Source organism: Macaca mulatta, chromosome 19 (genome assembly GCF_049350105.2).
Source record: "Macaca mulatta isolate MMU2019108-1 chromosome 19, T2T-MMU8v2.0, whole genome shotgun sequence".
NCBI lineage: Eukaryota > Metazoa > Chordata > Mammalia > Primates > Cercopithecidae > Macaca > Macaca mulatta.
In genome coordinates this window covers 59,740,163-59,747,608 of record NC_133424.1, presented here as the reverse complement: position 1 = coordinate 59,747,608, position 7,446 = coordinate 59,740,163, and the positions used below count along the sequence as shown (strand labels likewise).

Here is a 7,446-nt window from a genome sequence, read left to right as displayed (position 1 = left end):
AAATAAAGAGGGTCACTTCCGGCCCTGTGGGACCGTTTCCGGGAGCCTTAAAGGGGCCGCGTCTCCGCAGTGGAGGTGGGATCGGGGCCACCTGGCCCCCCGGGTGTTTTGGAAGCTCATCCAATTTCCTTCTGCCTGAATTACCAACTTCCAGGAAAAGGAGACACCGTCCTCACTCCCTGGCCTCTACCTCTTTCTTCAAGCTGTTTCCGCCTCCAGCCCCTTATTCCTGGTTTCTGTCAGTAGATGCCAAGCATTGGGCACTGACGCCTGGAAGGCTGACCTGGTTCGAGCCCCTCGTGCCAATGAAACCTAAGAGTTCGCTTTAGAAGCTTCAGATGTTCAACCGGCGGGGGGTGGCTCACACTTCTAATCCCAGAACCTTGGGAGGCCGAGGCGGGCGGATCACCTGAGGTCAGAAGTTCGAGATCAGCCTGGCCAACATTGTGAAATCCCATCTCTACAAAAAAATTAGCCGGTTGTGGTGGCGCGCGCCTGTAACCCCAGCAACTTGGGAGGCTAAAGCAGGAGAATCGCTTGAACCGGGGAGGCAGAGGTTGCCGTGAGCCGAGATCATGCCACCGCACCCAGCCTAGACGACAGAGCGTACTCCTTCTCAAAAATAAATTTAAATGCCGGCCGGGATGGCTCACGCTTGTAAGCCCAGCACTTTGGGAGGCCGAGGAGGGCGGATCACTTGAGGCCAGGAGTTCGAGACCATCCAGGCCAACATGGTGAAACCCCGTCTCTACTAAATATACAAAAAAATTAGCCGGGCATGGTGGCGGGTGCCTGTAGTCTCAGCTACTCAGTATGCTGAGGCAGGAGAATGGCGTGAACCTGGGAGGCGGAGCTTGCAGTGAGCCAAGATCGCACCACTGCACTCTAGCTTGGACGACGGAGAGAGACACCATCTCAAAAAAAAAAATACAAAAATTAGCTAGGCTTGGGGGCGGGCACCTGTAATTCCAGCTACTTGGGAGGCTGGGGCTGGAGAATCGCTTGAACCTGGGAGGCAGAGGTTGCAGTGAGCCGAGATTGCACCACCACACTGCAGCCTGGGCGACCAAGGAGATTCCGTCTCAAAATGAAATAAAATAGGCTGGGCGCCCTGGCTCACACCTGTAATCCCAGCACTTTGGGAGTCTGAGGCGGGTGGATCACCTGAGGTCAGGAGTTTGAGACCAGCCTGACCAACGTGGTGAAACCCTGTCTCTACTAAAAAATACAAAAATTAGCCAGGCATGGTGGCAGGCACCTGTAACGCCTGTAATCCCACCTACAGGCTGAAGCAGGAGAATCGCTTAAACCCGGCAAGCAGAGGTTGCAGTGAGCTGAGATCGTGCCATTGCACTCCAGCCTGGGCGACAAAGCAAGACTCCGTCTCAAAAAACTAAATAAAATAAAATAACTGGCTGGGCACAGTGGCTCACGCCTGTAATCCCAGCACTTTGGGAGGCTGAGGCGGGTGGATCACAAGGTCAGGAGTTCGAGACCAGCCTGGCTAACATAGTGAAACCCGTCTCTACTAAAAATACAAAAATTAGCTGGACGTAGCGGCAGATGCCTGTAATCCCAGCTCCTTGGGAGGCTAAGACAGAGAATTGCTTGAACCGGGGAGGCAGAGGTTGCAGTGAGGCAAGATCGCACCACTGCACTCCAGCCTGGGCGACAGAGTGAGACTCTGTATCGAAAATAAATAAATAAATAAAATCATAAAATATAAAATAAAATAAACGTTCAACTGATAGAATCAGTCGTTCATTCTCCCAAATCAGCATTGACTGCCAGGCTGTGTACTGGGGGGGAAAGGTTGGAGGGGGAACTGAGATGATGAACAAAGCTGACCCCATCCTTGTCCTCCTGAGGGAAGACACAAGTAAATGGGAAATAGCAGCACCTGTGGGAGATGCCTGGCAAGAGAGGCAGGAGAGGCCCAAGGGTGAGAGGCTGCCTGAGCAGGCCCAAGGATACAACCTATGCAAAGGCCCTGTGGTGAATGAGCTGGGTGCATTCCCAAAACTACAAGATACTCAAAGTAACAATAGCTGAATAGCTGCAAAGTCCAGGAGTTTACGGCATTAACCAAAATTTTAGACATAATAAAGCTATTGTGACAAGCCAACCAGGCACTGAGGCTCACGCCTGTAACCCTTGCTCCTTGGAAGGCTGAGGCAGGAGAATCACTTGAACCTGGGAAATGGAGGTTGCAGTGGGCCAAGGTTGCGCCATTGCACTCCAGCCTGGGCAACAAAATCGAAACTCTGTCTCAGAATAAATACATAAATACATAAAAAAGCTATTGTGACAGATGATGATGAATGCTATAGAATACCCTCAGAGAAGGTGAATGACCGTTATAAGTGAACAGACCAGATTCCCTGCGGTGCTAGTAATTTTATTTTGTGATTTAAGAGATGGAAAGTGGAAGTACCTGGTAATTGCTTACCACTTATATGGCTACTGTTTACAGCCTTTCAGAGATACCAATGAAACTTAATCCTCTTATAATTGTCCAAATAGCAATCTATGCATGTAACAAAATTCACTTGCAGGCCGGTGCAGTGACTTGTGCCTGTAATCCCAGAACTTTGGGAGGCCAAGGTGGGCAGATCACTTTAGCTCAGGAATTCAAGACCAGCCTGGGCAACATAGTGAGACCCAGTCTCCACCAAAAAAATTTAAAAGTAGGCCAAATACAGTGGCTCATGCCTGTAATTCCAATACTTCGGGAGGCAGAAGTGGGAGGATCATTTAAGGCCAGGAGCTAGCTCGCGACCAGCCTGGCCAACATAGTGAGACCCCCACCTCTGTGTGTGTGTGTGTGTGTGTGTGTGTGTGTGTGTGTGTATTTTTTTTCTTTTCTTTTCTCTTTTTTTTTGAGACAGCTTTTGCTCTTTTTGCCCAGGCCAGAGTGCAATGGCACAATCTCGGCTCACTGCAATCTCTGCCTCCCAGGTTGAAGCAATTCTCTGCCTCAGCCTCCCGAGTAGCTGGGATTACAGGCATGTGCCACCATGCCTGGCTAGTTTTTTTGTATTTTTAGGAAAGACAGGGTTTCACCATTTTGACCAGGCTTGTCTTGAACTCCTGACCTCGTGATCCACCCGCCTCGGCCTCCCAAAGTGCTGGGATTACAGGCGTGAGCCACTATGCCCTGCTGATTGTTTTCAACACGTGAACTTCGACAGACACATTCAAACCATGGCAACTGTTCCGACAGAAAGAGGCTGCCCAGAGCACCCTAGGCAGAGCTGACTTGATGGAGCCTGAGCATTGTGTGTGTCACCGCTGCTGCCCTCTCCAGCCACATCACTCTCTTTTGTGCATCCTCACACTCCATGTTCTTAGCCAGTGGTTCTCCATGGAGGTAATTTTGCCCCCTAAAGGACGTTTCACAATGACTAGGAACATTTCTGGTTGTCACAGGAGAGGGTCCTCTTGCCATCTAGTGGGCAGAGGCCAGGGCTGCTCCTGAACATCTTCCAGTGCCCAGGCCAGTCCCCAAGATAAAGACTCAGCCTCGGCCAGGCATCGTGGCTCATGCCTGTAATCCCAGGACTTTGGGAGGCCAAGGCAGGAGGATCACCTGAGGTCAGGAATTCAAGACCAGCCTGGCCAACATGGTGAAATCCTGTCTCTACTAAAACTACACACACAAAAAAATAAATTAGCCAGCCGTGGTGGTGTGCGCCTGTAAACCCAGCTGCTTGGGAGGCTGAGGCAGGAGAATCATTTGAACCCAGGAGGCAGAGGCTTCAGTGAGCTGAGATCACATCATTGCACTCCAGCCAGGGGGACAGAACAAGACTCCATCTCAAAAAAAAAAAAAAAAAAAAAAATTATCCAAGAGTGTCAGTGCATGCCTGTAGTCCCAGCTACTCGGGAGGCTGAGGCAGAAGAATCGCTTGACCCTGACAGGCAGAGGTTGCAGTGAGTTGAGATCCTGCCACTGCACTTTAGCCTGGGTGACACAGCGACACCCTGTCTCAAAAAAATAAGTAAGTACACACACACACACACACAAATTAATCGGGCATGGCCGGGTGCGGTGGCTCACACCTGTAATCCCAGCACTTTGGGAGGCCAAGGTGGGTTAATCACCTGAGGTCAGGAGTTCATGACCAGCCTGGCCAACATGGTGAAACCCCGTCTCTACTAAAAATGTAAAAAAAAATTAGCTGGGTGTGGTGGCAGGCACTTGTAGTTCCAGCTACTAGGGATGCTGAAGCAGGAGAATTGCGTGAACCAGGAGGTGGAGATTTCAGTGAGCTGAGATCGCACCACTGCACTCCAGCCTGGGTGACAGAGCGAGACTCCGTCTCAAGAGAAAAAAAAAAAAAAAAAACTAGCCGGCCACGGTGGTTGGATGCCTGTAGTCCCAGCTACTCAGGAGGCTGAGGCAGAAGAATTGCTTGAACCCAGGAGGCGGAGGTTGCAGTGAACCAACACAATGCCACTGCACTCCAGCCTCGGCGACAGAGTGAGATTCTGGCTCAAAATTAAAAAACAAAAAACAAACAAACAAAAATTAGCCAGGCGTGGTGGTGCATGCCTGTGATCCCAGCTACTCAGGAGGCTGAGGCAGGAGAATCGCTTGAACTCAGGAGGCAGAGGTTGCAGTGAGCCGAGATCGCACCACTGCATTCTAGCCTGGGCGACAGAGTGAGACTCCGTCTCAAAAAAAAGAAAAAAAAGTAAATAACTAAAGTCAGCATATGTTAAAAAGTAATAATAATAAAACAAAATAAAATTAGCCAGACATGGTGGCACATGGTCCTAGCTACTCAGGAGGCTGAGGCAGAAGGATTGCTTGAGCCCAGGAGGTCAAGATTGCAGTGAATTATGATCCAGCCTTTATACAGTGAAATACTCTGCAACAGTGAAAGTGACCAATCAGCAGGGAGCAGTGGTGCACCACTACTGGGGAGGCCAAGGCGGGAGGATCACTAGAGGCCAGAAGTTCAACGCCAGACTGGGCAACAACAAAGTGAGACCCCTGTCTTGAAAGGAAGGAAGGAAGGAAGGAAGGAAGGAAGGAAGGAAGGAAGGAAGGAAGGAAGGAAGGAAGGAAGGAGGGAGGGAGGGAGGGAGGGAGGGAGGGAGGTCAGTCATGGCTGGGCACAGTGGCTCACGCCTGTAATCCCAGCACTTTGGGCAGCTGAGGCAGGTGGGTCACCTAAGGTAGGGAATTTGAGACCAGGCTGGCCAACATGGTGAAACCCCGTCTCTACTAAAAATACAAAAATTAGCCGGGCCTGGTGGCATTGGGGCTGTAATCCCAGCTACTCGGGAGGCTGGGTCTCAAGAATCACTTGAACTCGGGAGGCAGAGGTTGCAAGGAGCCAAGATCGCACCACTGCCACTCCAGCCTGGGCAACAGAGCCAGGCTCTGTGGAGAAGCAGGGGTGGGGGATGAGGGGAAGAAAGAAAGAAAGAAAAAAAAGTAAAAGTAAACAAGAACATGAATGAATCTTGCAAACATTAGGCTGCATAACAAAAGTCATACAGACACCAAAGAGAACGTATTTCATGGTCCATTTATATGAAATTCTAGAACAAGCAAAACTAATCTCTGGTGTTAGAATTCAGGATAATGATTATCCTGAGGATGATTAGGGTAAGCAGGATCAGGAAATGGGGCTAAGAACTTTCTGTTTCTCCACCTAGGTGCTGGTTGCATGGAGTTCTGCACTTAAGAGTTTGGGAGGGGCCGGGCGCGGTGGCTGACTCCTGTAATCCCAGAACTTTGGGAGGACAAGGAGGGTAGATCACTTGAGCCCAGAAGTTGGTGACCAGCCTGGGGCATAAGAGTGAGACCCCTCCCATCCCCATCTCTATTAAAAAAAAAAAAAAAAAGGCCGGGCGCAGTGGCTCATGCCTGTAATCCCAGCACTTTGGGAGGCCGAGGAGGACGGATCATGAGGTCAGGAGATCGAGACCATCCTTGCTAACACGGTGAAACCCCGTCTCTACTAAAAAATACAAAAAAAACTGGCCGGGCGAGGTGGCGGGCGCCTGTAGTCCCAGCTACTCAGGAGGCTGAGGCAGGAGAATGGCGGGAACCCGGGAGGCGGAGCTTGCAGTGAACTGAGATCCGGCCACTGCACTTCAGCCTGGGCGACAGAACGAGACTCCGTCTCAAAAAAAAAAAGAAAAAAAAAAAAAAGGTCTGGTTAGGCCCCAGTGAGACTAATGAAATCACCAATGCCAACTCTCCTCAGCAGATCCGAAAGCTGATCAAAGATGGGCTGATCATCCGCAAGCCTGTGACGGTCCATTCCCGGGCACGATGCCGGAAAAATACCTTGGCCCGCCGGAAGGGGAGGCACATGGGCATAGGTAAGCGGAAGGGTACAGCCAATGGCCGAATGCCAGAGAAGGTCACGTGGATGAGGAGAATGAGGATTCTGCGCCTGCTGCTCAGAAGATACCATGAGTCTAAGAAGATTGATCGCCACATGTATCACAGCCTGTACCTGAAGGTGAAGGGGAATGTGTTCAAAAACAAGCGTATTCTCATGGAACACATCCACAAGCTGAAGGCAGACAACGCCCGCAAGAAGCTCCTGGCTGACCAGGCTGAGGCCCGCAGGTCTAAGACCAAGGAAGCACGCAAGCGCTGTGAAGAGCGCCTCCAGGCCAAGAAGGAGGAGATTATCAAGACTTTGTCCAAGGAGGAAGAGACCAAGAAATAAAAGCTCCCCCTTTGTCTGTACATACTGGCCTCCGTGATTACATAGATCAGCCATGAAAATAAAACAAGCCTTTAAGAAAAAAAAAAAAAAAAAAAATAGCCGGGCTGGTGGCATGCGCCTGTAATCCCAGCTACTCGGGAGGCTGAGGCAGGAGAATTGCTGAAACCGGGAGGCAGACGTTGCAGGGAGCAGAGATCGCACTCCAGCCTGGGGGACAGAGCCAGACTCTGTCTCAGGGAAAAAAAAAAAAAAAAAAAAAGGGCCAGGTGCGGTGGCTCACGCATGTAATCCCAGCACATTGGGAGGCCGAAGCGGATGGATCACGAGGTCAAGAGTTCAAGACCACCCTGGCCAAGATGGTGAAACCCGTCTCTAGTAAAAATACAAAAAAATTAGCCGGGCATGGTGGTGGGGGCCTGTCATCCCAACTACTCAGGAGGCTGAGGCAGAGAATTGAACTTGGGAGGCGGAGGTTGCAGTGAGCCGAGATCACACCACTGTACTCCAGCCTGGGTGACAAAGCGAGACTCCGTCTCAAAAAAAAAAAAAAGAAAAAGAAAAAAGAGTTTGAGAGCTTCAGGAGTTCAAGGCTGCAATGAACTCTGATCACGCCAGCCTGAGCAACGAGGGAGACCTTGTTTCTAAAAAAAAAAAAAAGGATTTGGGAGCTTTAGAGAATAGAGAAGTATGTAACTTATGCTACAGCTTAAACAATGGTCTCAATAAATCAAAAAATAAATTTTACAAG

The 7,446-nt window shown here is 50.2% G+C and overlaps 1 pseudogene across 2 annotated transcripts; it reads left to right on the top strand.

Moving 5' to 3' along the window:
* The first annotated feature begins 40 nt into the window (after nucleotides 1-40).
* Nucleotides 41-6,791, top strand: LOC718020 (large ribosomal subunit protein eL19 pseudogene; annotated as a pseudogene). 2 transcript variants are annotated; one of them, XR_001441493.2, is made up of 3 exons: nucleotides 41-962; nucleotides 3,873-4,001; nucleotides 5,671-6,791. The product of XR_001441493.2 is annotated as a large ribosomal subunit protein eL19 pseudogene, transcript variant X1 (transcript). The 2 variants fall into 2 exon arrangements; XR_013410005.1 differs by having other exon boundaries at nucleotides 3,860-4,001.
* The last annotated feature ends 655 nt before the right edge of the window (nucleotides 6,792-7,446 follow it).